This window comes from Haliaeetus albicilla, chromosome 12 (assembly GCF_947461875.1).
Source record: "Haliaeetus albicilla chromosome 12, bHalAlb1.1, whole genome shotgun sequence".
NCBI classification, from domain to species: Eukaryota; Metazoa; Chordata; class Aves; order Accipitriformes; family Accipitridae; genus Haliaeetus; species Haliaeetus albicilla.
Window position 1 is genome coordinate 13,561,246 of NC_091494.1, and position 12,120 is coordinate 13,573,365.

The 12,120-nt window shown below is 36.3% G+C and overlaps 1 protein-coding gene across 7 annotated transcripts in view; it reads left to right on the plus strand.

The window, feature by feature from the left end:
* Nucleotides 1-12,120, plus strand: part of NEDD4 (NEDD4 E3 ubiquitin protein ligase) — a 64,258-nt gene that overhangs the window by 23,490 nt on the left and 28,648 nt on the right. The gene's annotated exons all lie outside the window — the stretch shown is intronic.

Sequence of the window (12,120 nt, forward strand, 5' to 3'; positions counted from 1 at the left end):
ACACCATGATTTTGGAAGTTCCTAATGGTGTCAAACTGTCACCATTAGGAAGTTAATTTTTATATTGCCTGTAACATTTGGGTTTTAGATTTGTTTCTTAGAATATGGTACATACAGTAGCACGGGTGAATAGGTCTTACAGTGAATACCTATATTTAATATCTTATAAACAATAACTTCCTGTTTACATGAACTCAAAGGGATTTTCTTGTCTAGTTATCTAGACATGGGAATTATTTAAACTTCAGATGAAGTTTTGTAGTTTTAAGTACATAACTTCTCAGTAAATTAATAGTAATTACTAAAATTGTTTGCATATAAAATTGGTAAAAATGAGTGGATTACTGTAGAATCTTTTAGGTTTGTTTCATATAGGCTTTATTTTACAGAACAGTTTGCTGTGTGTAGAATTAAGGATAAGTAATATTTGAGCAGAGAAACTGTAAATACCGTTTGTTTCTGTATACACCCTGAACCACAGGAATTCTCAGTTTCCTCTCCTGTTTTTTTTTTTTTTTTCCTTCCAACCACTACTTTACCCTGAGCAGTACACTGTAACTTAATACCTCTGTGAACAACATTGCTGTTCAAATTATAGTACTTGGCTCTAGAAGGCTTATATTAAATATATATTTTGGTAATGAAACTCATGTCCAACTAAACTGCAGAAGTGTGTTTGCTCTTATTAACTCTTAAGGCAGTTTATATTGCTAGTGAGGCATAAGCCACACGAAATGTGGATTTTTAAGACTTGTTTAAATAACATTGTGAAGACTTGAATGATCTAAATATTACATATTAGTTTTAATTGTGAGTGCAGATAAGAGTGCAACAATTAAAGTTTACCAAAATTGTTTTAAGATTTCATTCTCTATGAATTGACACTGCTACCATGTAATTAACATGTTTGTTTAAGCAAAAGGCTTTATGCCAAAGATCTATAGTTATGAATGTCCCTTTCTAAATTAGTAATATCATTAACTTGGAGGTATTAACCTGTAATTTTCAGTCTGTTGTTGCCCTTAGAGTAGTGCCTGATGATTCGATACTTACTGACTTCTTTGGAGTTTTGTGTTGCTTTTTGGTTAAAAAGAGTTTGAAGAAAAATGCACTTTCCTTCTTGTAAAACTGTGATCTATGTTTAAGCTTCATTATAAAACTCACAGTGGATCACAGGTAATCACTATGCATGTTGTTTGGTGATTCCTCATCCCAAAATCAAACTCTAAAGTTGATGGTAAATTCCACGATAAGCACAAACAGAAAGTGACATATTTTAAGTAGTCTGGATCTAGTTATTTTTAAAAAGTATATTGTAAAAAGGAAAACATGTTGAGTCATGCACGTCAAGTACATTTCTCGTCAACTTGCACTGCTAGCCTCTGTGTTTAATGGCAGTTGATATGTAAGATATTTTATATTTTAATACTGGGTAAATCTTAATATATTCAATTTAGATAGAATCCAAGTTCAGGATTAGATTGTTAGCAGACAATTCCAGAAAACCTCACAGGACACTGGACTGACAATAGTTTGTTTCAGTTCTCAAGAGCGGTGTTTACAGTGGATTGACATATCTGAGGAGACTTAACTTTTTAAAGCACTTGATAGCATGCTTCAGTGCTAGTTGAGCATTTTTACTGTGTTAATGTAGCAGCATGTTTTAAGCTTCCTGAATTCTTAAGATTTCATCTTCTGACTAGAAGATGAGAGAGACAAGTTTAAAAATAAAAAACTGAAAAAAACAGTCTGCATCCCAAATTGTTGTAGTTATTTTGTACTTTTCATGTATTTGCAAATATTTACATTTGTGCCATATCTACTACAAATTAAGAAGATCTCTGACATCAGAAAACTGGACACTAAAGGTTTTATAGCAGTATACTTGGTTTAGATTCCTTTCTGTAACAACAGGTACAGGAGCCTTTCAGGCCTGAAATGGCCCTTTCAGTCTTTATGTAAATTCAGTTTTTACTGCATTCCTCTATATTCCTGAATAGCCTATAAAACATGTTATCAAAAAATTTAAAAGCTTCCCCTACCAAACCAAGCAAAAACCATAGTTGATTTTATAGCAGCTCAGCAATTCACTGGAATAAAATAGATAAATAGTATTGTATTTACTACTACAGTCTTTGTGACAAATATAATAGATTCTATGGCAATCATTGAATTATATAGTCCAGTTAATTATCATGGTGTATTGTGACTCATTTAAAAATAAACAACTCCCAAAATATTTCTCTTGACTCCAGTTAGTCTGGCCTAGTATATTGATATGCTGAGTCTGGGTTCAAATTTAACAAGTTGATACTGGAGTAGCATTTAGTAATGTCAGCTATCTGTACAGAGCAGTCATGAAATCAAATCAGTGCTTTGGTCAGAGACTCCAGAGTCTGAAGCAGTGAAAGGTCTATGCATTCTTTTCTTACGTGCCTAGCTACTAGCCTTCAGCAACCTCGTATCAGATTTCCTGCTTTCTATAATCAACAGCTTGTTAAAGGCTAACTTTAAAAAAAAAAAAAAAAATCAAAATCAAAACACCATTTCTGTGACAACTAGCGTTAGATTATTTTTAATTATATTGAAAAATGTGAAATGATGATGACCCACATACCACTGCTGATCTTTACTGGAAACATATTGAATAGGTTCTGCAGTAGACAGTGGAATTTCATTTATGCGAAGCAGGAGGAAGAGGTAGTCCGTGGTTGCAGCATTGAAGGTTGTACTGGACTTTGTATTTCTGTTTTTAATGTGTTTTCAGCGCATCTATCTCTTGCTTAGGGTAGAAATAAATCTGCAACTAAAGCACTTTGACATCACAGCTGTGAACTGGGAGGGTAGGAGTGAGTAAGGAAACAGTTCACATGTAATCTTGCATATGTAAACTTTAAGAGGTACAGAGGAAGGCAGAAGTAGTGACTACAGTTCCACTTGTAGACCGTAAACAAGCTTTAAAAAAAAAAAAAAAAAGCTGTGTTAATCTCTTCCACAAGTATAATATTATGCTGACATCCCTGTTGGCATTATCCGTTCCTTCCCCATCAGTATCACTGCTGTTTAGATAATGTGAATATCATAAATGTACTTGCAAATCTGTTTCAGGCACTGTATACCTTGAAAATAATTTCTTATACAATTAAGGGAATCATTGTGGTGTTGTCTGTTTGTTTACAAGTGATTTTACACAAGTTTTGTCTCTAGTGAATGAAACGTGTTTTGAAGCAAAAAAACTTCTGAGGTGGTACAAAATAACCAGAACGTTTTTCTACTGTCAGGTTCGTGTGAAGAAAACCTTTAGTTGGAACTCTCGAGCTTTTTTCACCAGGTTCTGGAACTCTGCCTTTTGTATTTGTAAAAGGAGATGATATTTGAATCTTTCAGAACTAGATTTAAATTCTGGGCAAACAGTAATTTGAGGGGGCTGTGTGTGAGGATGTCTCTCTTCACAAACTTATTTTCCAGCTGATCCGAACATGCTGAGGGGACCAGAACCTGTGCCTGGAACATCTTGATTCCCTTGATAAATGCTGCACCACAAGTTAGCACTGAATAGTCTGAGGTTGTCTTCTGTCTTGCACCCTCTTTAAGTAGAGCTTCTGTCTTAGCAAAACTCCTTCACAGAAGATCATGGTCCAACCAGGGAGAAGTGCCAAGAGAAGGGGAAGACAACTGTGGCTTATCTCCAGCCATCTCCGTCTTTGCATATTGAGAAAAGGGGTTGCACAGGTATCAGTGTCCCGAATCTGTGCAAGGAAGTGAGGTGAAAAAGGGGCAAGTGAAGCAAAAGATTATAGAGGCAATACAAGGCAAAGCACAAATTGACATCTCTTTATGCTACTGTGCTACAATAACCTCATCACCTAATAATTTTTGTATTGTTCAGTATTGCATATCTTGAAGGATCATGTTACAAGACTCTCTATGGCACATTGCTGTGTCATGGTATATCAGCTCAGTCAAGGAGAACTGGGGTTGAAAGGAAGGTGGTGTGTTTCTGAGGAATCATGTCTAACTATGTTAGACTTAAATCACATAATACTATTTATGTTTTGTCTCAGACAAATTTTAGAAGTTGAAGTATACATCAAAGCATTAAAGGGAAGATGGTGGAAACTGTTAATCACAATAATTAACAATTTATAATTAGTTGTAGGGGATCTCCTACTTTCATCCTTTATATAACAATGACCTGTAGTACTTTGATAATTTGTACCAATTTTTTTCTGGTTTCCATCTTGCTTAAATTCAACATTTTCTTACAGCTGCTTCTCCACCTTTCTTCATGTTTTTAGCTTTTGATTAGCAGTCTTCTTCAGGGGGAAAAAAAGATTATGCACAAAAGATGTGATAAACCTTATAGGCAAGACTAGCTGTGAATGGTTGCTCTGTGGAAGCATTAGCAAAGGAAGCAATCAATTAATATTATTTGGTATCAGCTCCATCCCTAAAATTTTTCTTTGTCGGTTTTGGCAAGTTGTATTTGGCAACAGTGACCCATATGTAACTTTCAGAATATGATTGTGCTGTAAAGAACAGTGTCTGGGCTGTAGCAAAATACTTGAATAACCCTATATATCAAAGCTCTAGCGCTTTGTAGTCACCAGCAGACACTACATGTACATGTTAAGGAGGAGTTTTGTTTGTGTTTGCTCTGCAGAAATTGATTAACCTCATTCTGTTTATAGTCTGCAGCTGAACTGCATTTGGGTAGGTTTCTCATGCCAACAAAAGGGGAAGCTAAAACTGCAAAACCATGCAGAGCAGAGCTCTTGAAACAACTTATATAAATATTTAATTATCCAGCCTTCAGGTTGATTAATGCCCTTCTAATCTACCATGAGAGAGTGGGAAGCGTTGATGGTATGGCTTCTTTAATATAGCTGCAAGCTATAAGCTCTTCTGTCTCTTAAGGCTTAGTATACAGTTAAGAATGTGTTGAAGTAAAACTTGTTCCCAAGGCAAGATAGACATTCTTCCCTTTAAACCTAACTAGCCAAATAACTTGCAGGCTCTCAGATACGAGACCATGATCATTGCTATAAACTTTTTTTTTTTTTGAATGGTACATACTTTTTGCTTTGTGTGAGAAATTAGATCAACACTTTGGGTTAAACAAAAACATTTCTTGGAAAACATTATGGTGATGTAAAAATCATAGTCTTCATAAGCATTATAGCATAAGACAGAAGCCCCGAACAAAACTAATAGTACCTGCAGGTGTTTTCCCAAGAATTGTCAAGAAGCTCAGCTATAAAATTGTTGAAATACTAACTATAATGAATAATCTTTTAATCTATTAGATTCCCTTGCTGAAGGAAGATAGTAAGTAGTATCCTGATATTTTAAAATGACCAAAAGGGGAGCTACAGGCTACTGCAACAGGCAGGTCTGGAAGAAAGAGTACATGGAATAGAATTAGTAGACATATGATATGCTCTGTGTTACACGGAGGGAGACTGAGCACTGCTTTCATAAAAGGAAGTTTTGTCTTACAAATCAAACTAAGCAATGACATTTGAAGATGGTGAGCTGGTTAAGGCAGGACACTGAGCTTTTCAAAATATTTGACAAGAACCCTTAGCAGAAAGTCTGAAAAATACTCTCAAGACATAAGTGCAGAAAAAAGCTTTGTCATTGATGACAAGTAATTAAAAGAAAAGAAACAAAAATAAGAATTAAATTGTCACCTCTGAAGTTGCAGAAAATCTCATGGTAGTGAGTGACTAGACAGTAGAATGGACAGTTTGAAAATCAGTGTTGATAAATGCCAAGTGCTGCACACAGAGGAAAAACAGCTAATGATGCATGTGTAGTAAGGGTCTCCCATACAGGTCAGGAAATAGTTTATGTCATGGTGAGTGATTCACTGAAAATGTCAGGTCAAATCTTGTTGACAGTAGAAGGGCAAATAGAAGGTTAGGATTTATTAGGAAATGAATAAACCAACAAAATTAAAAACACCATTATGGAGTTGTACAAATCCATATGTGTGCATGGCATGCATGCATATTTCTGGTCATCCTTTTTCAGGAAGCATGTATAACAGAACTAGAAAAATACCAAGAAGTGTCACAAGATTGGGCTAAGTTTTATGTGCAGAGACACTAAGTAGACCAAGGGCTTTTCAGCTTTGGAAAAAAAAAAAAAAAAGTCATATAAAGGGAGTTTTATAAAACTATAGTTCAGGGGAGGTGAATTTAAACAGAGAATGCACTCTTATAAAACAAATACATTCTCTTATGTGTTGCTGTGCTCAGTGTTGCAAGATGTGCATACCAAAAGTAGAAATGGATTTTAAGAAGAGGTTAGATAAGTTGAAGAAAGATCCATCAAAGGGTATTACATTCTCAATATGTATTTTTATGTCAGGATCAAAAAGTCCATGACAACTTATTCATTGGAAACTGGGGGATATACTTGAGGAAGTACTATTCTTAACTGCTGCTTTTATTATTTCCTTAAGCATCTGCTCTTGGCCATTACTAGGGAAAGGATGCAAGGCTGCACAGAGTGTTGATCTGACTACTAGGCTCTTTGGTGCCTGCTCAGCCCTTGCAGCCACCTAAGATCAAATGGTAGAAATGCTCTTTCAAGTTCTCCCCTCACCCTGGGCTGAGAGTGTTCTTCTGTGTTCCAACATGTGTTTTCTCATCTTCCAGAAGTGGATGAATTTCACAGATTGAGCAAGCAAGAAAACTGATTGGCCTTTTCAGATGAGTCATTTGCTTATGACTGACTTTCACCCTTGTCTTAAGGGGACTGCCCTGCATTTCTGTTAAGTGTCTCCGTTTCAAGTGAACTTTCTTCCTCACTCCCTGTGACGAACAGAACATGCTGATTTGGGAATGCAGCCAGCAAAATGTTTGTAGCTCATTTCAGTGTTGGTTTATGGATCTATAATCATCTCTGTTTCAAGAGAGTACATCACACTATTTTCCATCATGGCAGTTTACGGTAAACTGAAAAGTCTACAGATAGATGCAATTATTGTTTGGGACCTTGGGTCACTTTCAGCTGTATCAACTGTAACGTAAGCAAACAGAATTTAAGAAGGACATCAGCAGCAAGTTCCTGGCTGAAATTACATACAAATTTGAATTGGAGTCATTGAAGTTAGGGCGTATTAAAATGCAAATGAGACGCTCCAGCTACTCAGTAAGAGGAATGTGGGAAGAAATGTACAACTGGATTCTTTTAGACCTAGATGATTTTTCTGGCAATCTGTGATTTTCCTAGTGTGAGGGAGAAGGTCTTGTTCAGTAACGTGAAAGCACAAGGGCTTTTCAAAGAAAAAGGTTTCCACAATTTATTATGAAGATTACTTATTTTTTAATAGAGTTTCTACCTTAGCCAGTTGTTGCAGTAATCATTGTTTCTAGTAAGTTCGATTTGGGACAAATATTTAGCCTATAAAGAATAAATCCAAAGTGGTTAACATCTGGCAAATTATAGGCCAATAAAATCGATGTCTAACGTGGGGATTGTAGTGTAACTTTAGTAAGAAGTGTTGCTGAGCTTATCTGAAATAAATTGTTATACCGCTTTTGTTGTAATTGTGGGGGGGTTATTTGTGTTGTAGTTGTCTTGTGTCAGAGGTTGAGGCATCCAAGGTCAGTTCATGCAGACTGGTTTTGGACAGATAGGACTTTTAAACTGAGCATAGCACAGCTAAGACAAACCGGTAAGTTCTACTGTAGCCAGGTCATCTGCCTCCATTTAGGACTGGCAGCAGTAGGCTTAGGCTTGGAGCTGGGAGAGGTCAATAGGTAGGGCTTGGAGCTCCCGTTCAGATCAGCAGTGCCTGAGGACTAATGCGGTGTGCAGAAGAGCATGGAAAACTGCAGTGTGGCTGCTAGCTGTGCGCTGGTACAAAGGCACGGGGAATTCCTGAGTTAGTGTTGATGTTGAATTTGGATCAACAGTAGCTGAGAACAGTAGACTTAAGAATGCTTTTGAAAACTGCTGGACTAACTTTGCAGTAGGCTGAGGCCATTCAGCCTGCATCCAGCCTTGCTGTTGGTCCACGTTCACAGAAATTTCTTAGAAGGGGTCAGTTACTTGTTCAGCCTGGGCCAACTATTCAAGATTATATTTAGGGCTGGAAAAAGCAGCTTCCAGGGTCAACCTTATGTTGTGCATCTGTGTGGCACTATGCTGGACCTAATGAACTTCCCAGGAGGGAGACCATGATGCAGAGATGCTCCAGTTCTCTGTCTTCCTTTTGGAGGCAAATTGTTTGTCTTTCTTTCTTTTTCTTTCTTTCTTTCTTTCTTTCTTTCTTTCTTTGGGGGGGGTGGGGTGGAGGGTGTTGGTTGTTTTTTGTTTTTTTTTTTAATTCTGTTTGTTCCCTTTTGCTCTGAATAATAAGTTGTTGACTGTGTTTTGAGTCCTTTGGCTGAGTGTATTGATTAGCCAGTGTGGTTAACATCTGTCATATCTGGTTTGTTGCTCATTTCAGGGGCCAAATTACATGTGCAGTTTAACATTTGATAGGGTTTTACATTTTTTTGAGTGTTTTAAGCTTTGTGGTGTTAATTGGTGAAGGCAAAAGTGCACCTGGAATTGTTACTACAGGGGTTTGTTTTTCAAAATTTATTTGAAGTCTTAAGATTTGGCACAAAAGCTTCCACAAATAGATGCAAAAGTTTTATGTTTTTATAGTACTGTGAAGTTAACTGACTTTATGTAAGGAATGGATTGTCGAAATAGTACCTAATTAAATTTGGTACTCTTCTCTGAATTTTTTTTTTTTTTTTTGAGTGTTGACTGGTTTAACACAGGAGGCCAAATCTGGATTGGCTCTTGACTTTTCATAAAATGTAATATTCCTGCTTTCTATATGGTAGCTTATTTGGCACATCCATCCATAAAACGAAAGGAAGTCAAATTCCTGATGAATAAAATATGCAAGTTACTAACTTTTGACTTGTTCTCTGTTTATGTTGTGCTTAAGTATGCTTTCGTTATATTAGATGACTTCTTGTCTTCCTGTGACCTAGGTGAAAATGAGTTTTTGTATGCAAAATAAAAAAGCTATCTTAAATTGCTTTTTTAATGAACTTCTAAGCACAAGTTCTCAAACTAACAAACACTGAGGTGAGTAATATATGAATGTTGTTATAAAATTACTGTAGACTAAATATGAATTTTTAAGGAAGCTATCTATAAGATTCTGGTTCTATATAAAAAGTGTAAGCTGTAAATGGAGAAGCAGATGACACTTTTGCTCTGGTCTTTTTAGAGAAGCAGTTCTTTGGAAGCGAGGGAGAATTAGTGAAAATAACTTCAGTGTCATTTTTAAATGCTGTCTGTTAAACAGATGATAAAACTGCTGAGGCATGTTATGCTGACACTTTGCTGTTGAAGCAGCCAGCAGGGCTGAAGGTCCTGCAGAAACATATGTTGCATAATAACCATTGATCTAACAGTATGTATCTTCTCTATTTTGAAAATGCTGGTAGGTTCTTATATCTCAGTATCATAGGTAGTTGATCATAGATGCCAACTAAAAAGAAATGCCTACGTGTCATTAAAAAAAAAAATCTTCTCACCATCTACCTCTACCCCTTAAAAATACATGCAACAAAGTATTTATTGCTTTGCAAGATAGAGAAAACATTACTTTTAGAATCTATGAATTTGGTAAGATCTTAACATAATTGAATTTTTTTTTAAACTTATTTTCCTGTCATGAATAGCATATGCTGGCAGTATTTTATGGAAGAAAAAAGCTCACTTTTCTCGATTTAGAGTTCTAGAGAACCAAATAATATACTCAGCGCAGCATGAAAAAAAAAATACTTGGTTGCTAGTGTAGCTCAGGAAAGTTGGGGGGGGGGTTGGTTTGGGGGTTTTTTTTTTTTCATTCTCATCAAGCTTGTAACTAATGTTGATGTTTAAGCAAGAAGAATGTTGGTTTTATAAGGGATCTATTGAGCTCTTGTTTTCTTAAGCAGCGATAGTCAGGATCACTGTTTGTTTTTTCAGTTTCAATTGATACTTTATATTCCCTCCAGTAGAAGCTGTATGCTTTCTCATTTTGCCATACAGTTGTAGATTTCTGTGTGAAGACCAACTTATGCACAACTAGCTGTCTGTTTAGTTAGAAAAAGACTGGGAATGTACGTAAGTTCTAATTCATGCACTAACACCAAGAAAAATTAGTCACAGAAGTTGGTAGAGAAAATACCTGTTATTTCAACACCCCAGTCTTCTACAAGAGCTGTTTCAAAAGGCACTGTGAATTAAGAAAGCAATTAAGAAAGGCATTAAATTCAGTTAACTGTCTTCAAACGTGGTAAATTATGGATAATGTTCTCAGTACTGCTTTTAAGTGTGTGACTCAGATAAGCATGTCTGTTTAAAATCTCCTTCTATCCAGTTTCTGATGGGAATTGCAGAAAAAAAAATCTCAAATCTTAACTGTTAATGCTTATTAAGTATGTATTCATAAAATAGATGCAAGTGAGTTTTGGACTGGATTACTTTCTTCTGGTGCTTTTCCTCTTTGAGCACTCACTTTGGCATTTCACTAGAGTTCTTTAAATGTATTGTATACAGCAGCTGTCTGTCCTCACATGTTTTTAATAACTTTCTATAGACTAAACCAACGAATCAGTAAAATAAAAGGCCTCTTTGTTAGTGTATTATGGCATTAATTGAGGTTTATGCACTTATGGTTTGGCAAGCAGAAAGTTTGAGTTCTCTGGCTGTTAAGAAATTAGAAGTTGACAAGAACAACTGACCCACTTGTCTGTCTTGGAAAAAACTGGGATGCCTGCTCTCATGAAACAGAGATCCAAACAGTTTCAACTCCATTGGCATTTAATTGTTAACGTGTTTGATGTCTGTTTCAAAGCTTCTTTGGCGCTTCTTTGAAGGCAGTTAGTCAGCTTGTCATAGCGAGAGACATTGCTAAAGAGCATTCCTGCTATCTGATCTATGTATTAGTTGTTTGGAGGTCAACAAAAAATCTCCACTGGAGGATTTTACTCTCTGGCTGGAGGAGAAGGTAATGTTAAAGGTTGGTTATTGAGGCTAGCTGTGCTAAAAATAGCAGGAGAGACAGCAGAATAATAAAGTGAATAACAGGAGCCTGTACTAAAATAATGCTGGTAACAAACACAATGTTCTGAGGTTTTCTAAAATACAACAGACTTTTGTCCCACATTCCAGTAATTTATTTGAAAGGCATGTTCCACTTGAGGATTGCCAAGAACTTTACAAATACTAAGCCTTTTAACATGTCTAAGGTATGTGCCGTGCCATTTTAAAAAGAACCTTATAGGCAAAAATGATAGCTATATTTTTCCAGAAGCTTGTGGTCTATAATAGTACAGAAAGTTTTCCTTCAGTAGTTCAGGGAAGCTTCAGACTCTCCAGGTGTGAAAACCTGTTGAGGCTTTCTATCTCAAATGAGTTTGTGAACTAAAAAGGTGGGTAGTTTTTTTTATTTCCACCCCCTTCCCCCCCCTAAAATCTGAATATAAGACGTACACACTACAAATTAAAGCTATGTATCTCTAGGTTTCTAGCATGTTATCATCTATGACAAGCTCTGCAGTCTACTTGTGCTTTTTGGAGGTGTAAAAATTAGAGCTTATACAAATGTGTGGCACTGGTTCTCCATATACATGTATGATTTAAAAATTAAATGGACAAACTTAGCACAACAGAGCTAAAGAAAAAGAATACCAGAATTATTAAGGGAGAAGGAACTGCTTCAAGAAATACCTATGGCCTTTAATGTCAGAGCTGTTTGAATGGAGAATGCCGTCAATGGGACAAAAAATGAGTAGAACTGGACTGCTAGAAGAAAAGTGAAACACACGGCTTTGCCCAGAGGTGGAGGGAATAGATGTCGGTGAGATGCAGAGCTTCATAGTGGAAGGTTTTATGGAAGAAAGCCATCAAAATCCTTGGGTGATGAGCTTGAATAAAAGCTTGTGGTACACCAACAGATTTAGGAAAGAATAGGCATCAAATCTTTTGTTGGCTGGAAAAATCGGGAAGACTAGAAATCCAGAGGCTGCACAGGCTACACTGTTGAAGACTTTCACAGTTCCTTACTCTGTCTCTGTGAAAAAGCGTAGCCTTGTTATAGTGTAGATTTTT